This window comes from Elephas maximus, chromosome 16 (genome assembly GCF_024166365.1).
Source record: "Elephas maximus indicus isolate mEleMax1 chromosome 16, mEleMax1 primary haplotype, whole genome shotgun sequence".
In the NCBI taxonomy this organism is placed as follows: domain Eukaryota; kingdom Metazoa; phylum Chordata; class Mammalia; order Proboscidea; family Elephantidae; genus Elephas; species Elephas maximus.
The window spans coordinates 84,698,285-84,711,066 of NC_064834.1; positions in this window are offsets into that span (position 1 = coordinate 84,698,285).

Below are 12,782 nucleotides of genomic sequence, written 5' to 3' on the forward strand. Positions count from 1 at the left end.
AAAATAAAGTACTTGGCACAATATATTTGAGGAAAAAACAGATAAAAGAATTAAAAAAAAATGAAGAAACCCTAAGAATTATGTGAGACTCTATCCAGAGGAATAACCTATTGGAGCACCAGAACAGGGAAAGAAAACAGAAAATACAGAGAGAATTGTTAAAGATTTGTTGGCAGAAAACTTCCCTGGTATTGTGAAAGATGAGAAGATATCTATCCAAGATGCTTATCAAACCCAAAAGAAGGTGGATCCCAAAAGAAAGTCACCAAGACATGTTATAATCAAACTTGCCAAAAATAAAAATTAAGAGAATTTTAAGAGTGCTAGGTATAAATAAAAACTCACCTACAAAGAAGAATCAATAAGACTCAGCTTGGACTATTCAGCAGAAACCGTGCACGCAAGAAGGCAATGGAATGACATACATAAAGCCTTAAAGGGGAAAAAAAAAATTGCCAGCCATGAATTATATATCCAGCAAAAGTGTCTCTCAAATATGATGGCAAAATTAGGACATTTCCAGACAAACAGAAGTTTGAGGAATTTGCAAAAACCAAACCAAAATTATAAGAAATACTAAAGGGAGCCTTCTGATTAGAAAGTCAGTAACATCAGATAACAACACGAGACTAGAACACAGGACAGAGCAACCACAAACCAACCCACATAGGGAAATCATAAAAATAAATCAAAGCTAAAATGCTCAAAACAGGAAAACAGACTTCATTATGTAAAAAATGGTAACATCAATACAAAAAAGACGGACTAAAAAATGTAGTTGTAGACCTTTCATATGTAGAGGAAGTCAAGGTGATATAAAGAAATAGAAGATTGGTTTAAAGTTATAAAAATAGGAGTAAATATTAAGGTAACCACAAAGGAAGCCAACAATCCTAAACATCGAAATAAAAAAAAAGCAGGAAAAGCATAAAACCAAGCAAATACAAAATCAACAACAATGAAAAAGAGGAAAAGTAAATATATAAAGAAAAATAACTCAGCACAGAAAATTAAGTGGACCAAAGGAACTGTCAATAACGCACACAAAAAAGACATCAAAATGACAGCACTAAACTCATACCTACCCGTAATTATGCTGAATGTAAATGGGCTAAATACACCACTAAAGAGACAGAAAGTGGCAGAATGGATTTAAGAAACATGATCTGTCTAAATGCTGTCTACAAGAGACACACCTTAGATTTAAAGACACAATCAAACTAAAACTCAAAGGATGGGGAAAAAAACACACCAAGCAAAAAACTATCAAAAAAGAGTAGGAATGGCAATATTAATTTCTGACAAAATAGACTTTAAAGTTAAATCCACCACAAAAGACAAAGAAGGACACTATATAATGATGAAAGGGTCAATAAACCAGGAGGACATAACCATAATAAATATTTATGCACCCAATGGCAGGGCTCCAAAATACATAAAACAAACTCTACCAGCAATGAATAGACAGATAGACAGCTGCACAATCATAGTAGTAGATGTCAACATACCACTTCCAGTGAAGGACAGAACATCCAGAAAGAAGCTCTATAATGACACAGAAGATGTAAATGCCACAACCAAACAACTTGAAGTCATAGATATAGAACACTCCACCCAACAACAGCCAAATACACTCTCTTTTCCAGGCACATGGAACATTCTCCAGAACAGGCCACATATTAGGTCATAAAGCAAGCCTTAATAGAATCCAAAATTTTACGAAGCATCTTTATTGACCATAAAGCCATAAAAGTAGAAATTGATAACATAAAAAGCAAGGAAAAAAACTCAAACACGTAGAAAATGAACAACACCGTACTCAAAAACTATTGGGTATAGAAGAAATCAAGGAAAAAATAAATTCATAGAATCAAATGAGAATGAAAACATATCCTACCAAAACCTTTGGGACACAGCAAAAGCAGTGTTCAGAAGTCAATTTATAGCAATAAATGCACACAACCCCAAATAAGAAAGGGCCAAAATCAAAGAAATAACCCAAGAACTAGAACAAGCAGAAAGAGAACAGCAAAAGAAACCCTCCGACGCGAGAAGAAAGCAGATAATAAAAATTAGAGCAGAATTAAATGAAATAGAGAAAAAATCAAAACAGTTAACAAGACCAGAACTGGCTCTTTTTAAAAAAAATCGATAAATCATTGGCCAAACCGACAAAGAAAAACAGGAGAGAAAGCAAATGATCTGAATAAGAAATGAGATGAGTGATATCACAACAGACCCAAATGAAATTAAAACAATTAGACTACTATGAAAAATTGTATGCTAACAAATTTGAAAACCTAGAGGAAATGGGCAAATTTCCAGAAACACACTACCTACCTAAACTAACACACAAGTAGAACAGCTAAATAAATCTATAACAAGAGATAGAAAAGGTAACTAAAAAATTCCCAACAACAACAAAAAAAGCCCTGGCTCTGAAGGCTTCACTGGAAAATTCTACCAAATTTAAAGAGAAGAGTTAACACCACTACTACTGATGGTACTTCAAAGCATAGAAAAGGATGGAATACTTCCAACCTCATTCTATGAAGCCGGCATAAACCTGATACCGAAACCAGATAAAGACACCACAAAAAAAGAAAATTACAGACCAGTATACCTCATGAACTTAGATGCAAAAATCCTCAACTAAATTCTAGCCAATGGTATTCAACAACATATAAAAAATGTAACTCACTATGACCAAGTGGGATTCATACCCGGTGTGAAGGGATGGTTCAACATTAGAAAAACAATCAGTGTAATCCACCACATTAAAAAAAAAAAAGGCAAGAAACACATGATCCTATCCATTACCACAGAAAAGGAATTTGACAGAGTCCATCACCCCTTCATGATAAAAATTCTCAGCAGAATAGCAGCAGAAGGGAAATTCCTCATCAAAATAAAGGGCATTTATACAAAGCCAACGGCTAACATCGTTCTAAATGGAGAGAGTTTGAAATCATTCCCCTTGAGAATGGGAGCCAGACAAGGATGCTCTTTATCACCACTCATATTCAACACTGTGTTGGCTGTCATAGCCAGAGAAATTAGGTTAGAAAAAGAAATAAAGGGTATCCAAATTGGTAAGAAAGAATTAAAAGTATCTCTATTTGCAAATGATACGATCTTCCACACAGAAGACTACTGGAACTAACGTAAGATTTCAGCAAAGTATCAGGATACAAGATAAACATATAAAAATCATTTGGATTCCTCTATATCAACAAATAGAACATCTAAGAGAAAATCACCAAAACAATAGCATTTACAATAGCTCCCAAGAAAATAAAATACTTTGGAATAAATCTAACCAGAGACATAAAAGACCTAAACAAATAAAACTAAAAGGCACTACTGCAAGAGAACAAAAGAGACCTACATGCGCAGAAAAACATACCTTGCTCATAAATAGGAAGGCTCATCTTTGTGAAAATGTCTATTCTCCCCAAAGCCATCTGCAAATACAATGTAATCCCAATCCAAATTCTAATGGCATTTTTAAATATAATTTTTATTGTGCTTTAAGTGAAAGTTTACAAATCAAGTCAGTCTGTCACACATAAGCATACATACACCTTACTACATACCCCCTTTTACTCTCCCCCTAATGAGTTAACCCGCTCCCTCTCTCCAGTCTGTCCTTTTGTGACCCTTTTGCAGTTTCTAACCCTCTCTACCCTCCCATCTCCCCTCCAGACAGGAGATGCAAACACAGTCTCAAGTGTCCACCTGATACAAGTAGCTCACTCTTCATCAGCATCTCTCTTCAACCCATTGTCCAGTCCCTTCCATGTCTGATGAGTTGTCTTCGGGAATGGTTCCTGTCCTGGGCCAACAGAAGGTCCGGGGGCCATGACCACTGGGCTCTTTCTAGTCTCAGTCAGACCATTAAGTCTGGTCTATGAGAATTTGGGTCTGCATCCCCCTGTTCTCCTGCTCCCTCAGGGGTTCTCTGTTGTGCTCCCTGTCAGGGCAGTCATCGGTTGTGGCTGGGCACCATCTAGTTCTTCTGGTCTCAGGATGATGTAAGTCTCTAGTTCATGGGGCCCTTTCTGTCTCTTGGGCTCATAGTTATCGTGTGACCTTGGTGTTCTTCTTTCTCCTTTGATCCAGGTGAGTTGAGACCAATTGATGCATCTTAGATGGCCGCTTGTTAGCATTTAAGACCCCAGATGCCACACTTCAAGGTGGGATGCAGAATATTTTCATAATAGAATTTACTTTGCCAATTGACTTAGAAGTCCCCTTAAGCCATAGTCCCCAAAGCCCTGCCCTTGCTCCGCTGACCTTCGAAACATTCAGTTTATCCCAGAAACTTCCTTGCTTTTGGTCCAGTCCAGTTGAGCTGACCTTTCCTGTGTTGAGTATTGTCCTTCCCTTCACCTAAAGTAGTTCTTATCTACTATATAATCAGTAAATAACCCTCTCCCACCCCACTCCCCTGTCTCGTAACCACAAAAGAATGTGTTCTTCTCTGTTTATAGAATTTCTCAAGATCTTATAATAGTGGTCTTATACAATATTCGTCCTTTTGCATCTAATTTCACTCAGCATGATGCCTTCCAGTTTCCTCCATCTTATGAAATGTTTCACAGATTCGTCACTTGTCTTTATCAATGTGTAGTATTCCACTGTGTGAATATACCAAAACTTATTTAACCATTCATTTGTTGATGGACACCTTGGTTGCTTCCAGCTTTTTGCTATTGTAACCAGTGCTGCAATAAACATGGGTGTGCATATATCTGTTTCTGTGAAGGCTCTTATTTCTCTAGGGTATATTCCGAGGAGTGGGATTTCTGGGTTGCATGGTAGTTCTATTTCTAACTTTTTAAGAAAACACCAGATAGGTTTCCAAAGTGGTTGTACCATTTTACATTCCCACCAGCAGTGTATAAGAGTTCCAATCTCTCCGCAGCCCCTCCAACATTTATTATTTTTTGTTTTTTGGATTAATGCCAGCCTCGTTGGAGTGAGATGGAATCTCATCGTAGTTTTAATTTGCATTTCTCTAATGGCTAATGATCGAGAGCATTTTCTCATGTATCTGTTAGCTGCCTGAATATCTCCTTTAGTGAAGAGTGTGTTCACATCCTTTGCCCACTTTTTGGTTGGGCTGTTTGTCTTTTTGTGGTTGAGTTTCAACAGAATCATATAGATTTTAGAGATCAGGCGCTGGTCTGAGATGTCATAGCTGAAAATTTTTTTCCCAATCTGTAGGTGGTCTCTTTACTCTCTTGGTGAAGTCTTTAGATGAGCGTAGGTGTTTGATTTTTAGGAGCTCCCAGTTATCTGGTTTCTCTTTGTCATTTTTAGTAAGGTTTTTTATTCTGTTTATGCCTTGTGTTAGGGCTTCTAACGTTGTCCCTATTTTTTCTTCCATGATCTTTATCGTCTTAGTCTTTATGTTTAGGTCTTTGATCCACTTGGAGTTAGTTTTTGTGCATGGTGTGAGGTATGGGTCCAGTTTCATTTTTTTGCAAATGGATATCCAGTTATGCCAGCACCATTTGTTAAAAAGACTATCTTTTCCCCAATTAACTGGCACTGGGAAATGGCATTTTTTAATGAGATGGAGAAACAAATAACCAACTTCGTATGCAAAGGGAAAGGCCCCCGATAATAAAGCATTACTGAAAAAGAAGAACAAAGTGGGAGCCCTCACACTACCTGATTTTAGAACCTATTATATGGCCGCAGTAGTCAAAACAGCCTGGTACTGGTGCAACAACAGATACATAGAGCAAAGGAACAGAATAGAGGATCCAGACATAAATTCTTCCACCTATGAGGAGCTGATATTTGATAAAGGCCCAAAGTCTGTTAAATGTGGAAAAGACAGTCTCTTTAACAAATGGTGCTGGCATAACTGGATATCCATCTGCAAAAAAATGAAACAAGACCAATACCTCACACCATGCACAAAAACTAACCAAAATTTTAAAAAGGCCTAATTATAAAATCTACAATGATAAAGATCATGGAAGGAAAAGTAGGGACAATTCTAGGGGCCCTAACACATAGCATAAACAGTATAAAAAACATTACTAACCATGCACAAACAGCAGTAGAGAAACTAGATGACTGGGAACTCCTAAAATTTAAACACTTATGCTCATCCGAAGACTTCACCAAAAGAGTAAAACACAACCTACAGTCTGGGAAAAATAGTTTGGCAATGGCAAATCCAATCAGCGTGTAATCTCTAAAATCTACAATATACTGCAAAATCTCAACAACAAAAAGACACATAACCCAATTAAAAAACGGACAAAGAATAAGAACAGGTGCTTCACCAAAGAAGACATTCAGGCAGCTAGCAGAAACATGAGGGAATGCTAAAAATCATTAACCATTAGAGAAATGCAAATCAAAACTACAATGAGATAGATACCATCTCACCCCAACAAGGCTGGCATTAATAAAAAACCACAAATAATAATAAATGTTGGAGTGGTTGTGGAGTAACTGGAACATTTAAACACTGCTGGTGGGAATGTCAAATGACACAACCATTTTGGAATCAATTTGATGCTTCCTTAAAAAGCTAGAAATAGAACTACCATATGATCCAGAAATCCCACTCCTTGGAATAGATCCTAGAGAAATAAGAGCCCTCAGAGGAATAGGTATATGAACACCCATGTTCATTACAGCACTGTTTACAACAGCAAAAAGATGGAAGCAACCAAGGTGCCCATCAATGGATGAATGGATAAACAGATTATGGTATATTCACACAATGAAATACTATGCATCAATAAAGAACAACAATGAATCAGCGAAACATCTCATAACATGCTGAGTGAAATTAGTCAGTTGCAAAAGGACAAGTATTGTATAAGATCACCATAAAAACTCAAAAAGAGGTTTAAGCATAGGGTGAGGAGGCAGGGAAAGGGGTATTCACTAATTAGATAATAGAAAAGAATTATTTTAGGTGAAGAGAAGGACAACACACAATACAGGGGAAGTCAGCACAACTGTACTAATCAAAAAGCTAAGAAATTTCTGGAATACAACCAAACACTTCTAGGAATGGTGTAGCAGGAGTGGAGGTCTGGGGACCATGGTTATCGGGGACATTTAGGTCAATTGGCATTACAGTATATTAAAATGTTCTGCAACCCACTTTGGTGAGTGCCATCTGGGTCTTAAAGCCTAGCAAGCAGCCATCTAAAATGCATCAATTGGTCTCAGCCCACCTGCGGCAAAGGAGAATGAAGAACACCAAAGATACAAGGAAAATATTTGCCCAAGAGACAGAAAGGGCCACATAAACCGGAGACTCCATCAGCCTGAGACCAGAAGAACCAGATGGTGCTCGACTACCACAAATGACTGCCCTGACAGGGAACACGACAGAGAATCCCTGGTGAGGCACAGTAAAAGTGGGATGCAGACCTCAAATTCTCATAAAAAGACCAGTCTTAATTGTCTGACTGCAACTGGAGGGGCCCCAGAAGTCTTGGGCCTCGGACTTTCTATTAGCCCAAACTAACACCATTCTTGAAGTCAGCTCTTAAATCAAAGACATAAAATGATGTTCTTGAGGAGTGTTCTTCTTAGCTCAGGAAGACACATGAGACTATGAGGGCAGCTCCTGTCTGGAGAGGCAATGAGAAGGCAGAGGGAGACTGGAGCTGGTTGAACGGATCTGGGAAATACAGGGTAGAGAGAAAAAGTGTGCCGTCACATTGTAAGGAGGGCAAGTAGGGTCACAAAACAATGTGTGTATGACTTTTTGTATGAGAAACTGACCTGAAGTGTAAACTTTCCCTTAAACACAATAAATAAATAAATAAACATGCATCCTTAAAATTTTACTCAAGTAAAATTATGCTAAAGATAATTCAAAAACGGTTGCAGCAGTACATCGACAAGAAAGTATAAGAAATTCAAGCTGATTCAGAAAAGGACGTGGAAACTAATGGACCACACCTAGCACAGCCTCTACCAGACTCAGTCCAGGACAACTAGATGGTATCCGGCTACCACCACTGACTCTCTGATAAGGATCACAATCAAATGTCCTGGACAGAGCTGGAGATAAATGTAGAAAAAACTGTAACTCACAAAAAAGTCCAGATTTACCTGTCTGGCAGAGACTAGAGAAACTTGGAGAGTGCTGAAGTCACTTGTGAGTTTCACTCCTCAGCCAAATGCCAGACAAGCCCATTAAAAAAAAAAAAAAAAGACTAAATGGGCACACCAACCCAGGGGTAATGACTAGAAGGAAGGAGGGGAAAGAAAGCTGATAATGGGGAACCCAAGGTAGAGAAAAGGAGAGTGTTGACATGCTGTGGGGTTGGCAGTCAATGTTACAAAACGATATGTGTGTTAAGTGCTTAATGAGAAACTGATTTGCTCCATAAAACTTCATCTAAACTACAACGTAAAAAAAATACAAATATCCACCTGACAGTATTTGGGAATTATTAGTTCCATCTTTAATATCACATGATAACAAATACCATTGCATTGTTGTTTATATTTACAAACTTTAATGTGCACTGTCAAGAACAGTACCAAGGAGGTGAGGCCAAGATGGAAGAACAGACAGACACTTCCAGTGAGCCCTCTTACAACAAAGACACAAAAAAACGAGTGAAAGGAGTATATTTATGACAAGCTAGGAGCCCTGAACATCAAAGGCAAGGTTAGAAAATGAACTGAGGGGTAGCGGGAGAAAAAGAAGTTCAGGAGCAGAGAGGAGTTACCAGACCTGAATCACCAGGAGCTCTCAGGCACCATTCATGGGAGAGGAGGTGGTAGGCTGGTACAAGCTTTCGGCTGCAGTTTCATCAGGGAGAAGCAGTCAGCCGCACAGCCTACTCACAGCTCTGGAGCCAAAGAAGGGTGCTCTTGGCAAAAGCTAAGTATTTGCATAATTTTACTCCACACCTGCCCCCCCCACTCTTAAGCTGGCTTCAGCAGCTGCCTCCCCTCAGCCTGAGATACACCCTGTTGAGCACCTACATCCATCCTCCCAGCCTTGGAGAAGGAATAAACTTCCAATTGGGAGAAAAGAAAATTTGCCAGCTCCACTAACTGGAGAGAGATCAGGACAGAAGTGGCTCCTGTTTATGCATAAACAGTCCATGGACTTTGAGTACCTTTCCCCTACGCATGGACCTGTGTGGGCCTTTTTCAGGAGAATAGGCCCTTGTTGGCAGACTTGAACAATTTCAGCTGTGCTGCAGACAGGTGGGTGTTTGATGTTTGGAATTGCTTTGCCTAATAAACAGGGTCCTCACCTACCCACATCAGGGGCCTAAGGACTGGTAGCTCCGCTCAGGTCACCCAGCCACCCGTGACAGAGGTCTGAGGATAACTGGCACCTCCCAGTCCTTACAAACAAAAACGTAGGATGCCCATGATCTGTCTGCAGAACACACCAACCTGTACACTCTAGGGAACAGGGACACACTTTCCTAAGAGACACGTGGGACAATTCTCACTCCCCTGCCTTGTTCAGAGTGTGAGCCCCTGCTGGAACCAGATAGCTGTACTGAAACCAAACACCCTTGCCCCTCTAAGACTGTAGGACAGAGCCTGTACCACACACTTGATGATCAGCTACCTGGACACATGAGCTAAATTCATATAAGAAAAGTGAATGGACTTTTAGGATGATATACTTGATAAGAGCTCTAGCCATCTGGAGATGGGACATCAAAGCTCCAATTGTGAAAATAATCAAGCTAGCTCACTCAAGCAACCCATTTGGGCATATCAAGACAAAACAAAGCAAGAAACTATGACACAGTAAACAAACATAAAATAAGCTAATAACTTATAGATGGCTCAGAGACTACAGTCAATATCAAGTCAGATAAGAAACAGACCATGATCATCTCAACAAGCTCTCAAAACAAAGAATCAAGGGATCTTCTAGATGAAAGTGCCTTTCTGGAATTACCAGAGGCAGAGTACAAAAGATTGGTATACAGAACCCTTCAAGACATCAGGAAGGAAATGAAGCAATACGCAGAACAAGCCAAGGAACACACAGGTAAAACAATTGAAGAAATTAAAAAGATTATTCAGGAACATAACGAAACATTTAGTATACTGGAAAAATCCATAGACAGCAATCAGAAACTCAGAAGATTAACAATAAAATTATAGAACTAGGCAACTCAATAGAAAGTCAGAGAAGCAGATTTGAGCAAGTGGAAGGTAGAATTTCTGTGCTTGAAGATAAAGCACTTGGTACTAATATATTTGAAGGAAAATCAGATAAAAAAATTAAAAAAAAAAAAACAGAAAACTTAAGAATCATGCAGGACTCTTCAAGAGAAATAACCTACGAGTGATTGGAGTCCCAGAAGAGTGAGGGATAACAGATAATACAGAGAGAACTGTTGAAGATTTGTTGGCAGAAAACTTCCCTGATATTATGAAAGATGAGAAGATATCTATCCAAGATGCTCATCGAACTCCACATAAGGTAGGTGTTAAAAGACAGTCACCAAGACATATCATAATCAAACTTGCCTAAACCAAATATAAAGAGAGAATTTTAAGAGCAGGTAAGAATAAATGAAAACTGACCTACAAAGGATAGCCAATAAGAATAAGCTCAGACTCCTCGGCAGAAACCATGCAGGCAAGAAGGCAATGGGATGACTTATATAAAACATTGAAGGAAAAAAACTGCCAGCCGAGAACAATATATCCAGCAAAATCATCTTTCACATATGAAGGTGAAATTAGGACATTTCCAGATAAACAGAAGTTTAGGGATTCATAAAAACCAAACCAAAACTAAAAGAAATACTAAAGGGGGTTCTTTCAATAGAAAATCGATTATATCAGGTATCGACCCAAAACTAGAACACTGGACAGAACAATTAGAAGTGAACTCACACAGGGAAATCACAAAAATAAATCAAGATTAAAAAAAAAAACTCGAAAGGTGGGGCCAAAAAGGCTGACTAGGTAGAAGCTACCTCAGAACCCTCCTGCAACAAAGACTTGGAAAAACAAGTGAATCGATCACATATATGACACTCTACGAACCCTGACCATCAAACACAGATCTAAAGAGATGACTTGAGTGAGAGGTGAGCGAAAAGCTGCATCTTGAAACAGCAACTGCCTCTGAAGCTGGCGACCGGCACCACAGCCTTGAGCCCTCATGGGTCCCTGGTGCTGAGTGGCAGGGTTGATTGTGGCTTGCTGAGGCAGGGCAAGCATGGGACACATCCTTAACCCCTAGCCACCTGGGGTAACATCTGTAGAGACTCAGCCAGAACAAGCAGGTTGCACACTGACATGGCTAACAAGAGAACGAGGAACCACGGGGAAGCAGTGACTGTTTCAGAGCCTGGAGCCAGCATCCAGGCAGAAAACCTTGGCGCTGGGCTTTGGACTGGGCGCAGGGGAGCTGAGCACAGCATCTTGAGATGGCAGAAACACGGGACGCAGCCCTAGCCCACTGTAGTGACCTCGGGAGAAGCCCAGCCAGCGCATGCAGGCAGTGCAACAACGTGGCTGACAGGAGGAGAAGTCACCAGGAGGTAGCAACTGGTTTTGGAGCCTGGAGTGCAGCGTCCCAGCCAGGGAACCTTGGCTCTGGGCTTTGGGCTGGGAGCAGAGGAGCTGACCTCAGCATCTGAGACAGCACAAGCACAGGACACGGGCCTGACCCTCAGGGGCAATCTCCAACCAGCCAGCACACACAGGCTACAGGCCCCTCAGGAATCTCAGATAAAACAGTCTTCACCAAGCAAGATTAGTAACTTTGTCAATATTCCTGGGTGCTACTCTCTCCTATCTATCTGATCCTCCCCTCCATTCCCAGGCGACTTCATTAACATTGGAATTTCCGGGGCCAGAAAGTGAAGTCCTTTGGGGTTTGTTTTTGTTTTTTTTGCCTTTTCCTAACCCATTCTCCTGGCCTGAGAGAAGCAGCTACAAAAAACCCAGGGACCAAAAACCCTTCCCTGACTTCCCTAAATTGGACTAAAAATACAGAACCAGCTCCAGCCAAGCATATGAGATCCACAGTCTTGGGCTTTCATCCCTACAGGGAACAAGGTGGCTATTATAATGCAAAGGCAATTCTGATAGGGATCTGACTGTAATTATTTTAGGGGATTACTGGAAAGACAAGTTCTCCAGGTCTGATATCTCTTCCTATTAAACAGAGCCCTCACTGACCCACAACTGAGAATGGAGGGCTGAAGCTCCACCCAAACCATCTAGTCTCCTGCCACAGGGATCTGAGGATAGTGAAACCTACCAGTCTGTAGAGGTACATGCATTGGGTGCCTAAGGTACAGCTGCAGAGCCCACCCACCAAAGTGCTTTAGGAATATGACACACCTACCTCACTGGCACTTGCAGGAAGGCTGTCAGCATCCTACCCCACCCCCCCCCCCGGAGTGTGATCTCCTGCTGCTACTAGAATCTGGAGCACACAACTATCACCACTACTCTTCTAAGTGAATAGGTGACAGTCTACACTACACACTTGGTGATCCAAAATCAGATTCTACTCAAGAATAGTGAATGGATTCTTAGGGTTATATATCTAGTAACAGCCCAAACCAGTTGGTAATACCACATAAGTGATTCAAAGGCTACAACAATCAAGACAGTGCAATCTAGTAGCCCATCTATGTATATTGAAGAAAAAAAAAAAGATAAGACTCAGTGAGCAAATATAAAATAAATCATTACAATATCTTATAGATGGCTCAGAAACAGCACTCCATAACAAACCACATAAAGAAGCAGAACGTGATTGCTTCTACAACTCCCCA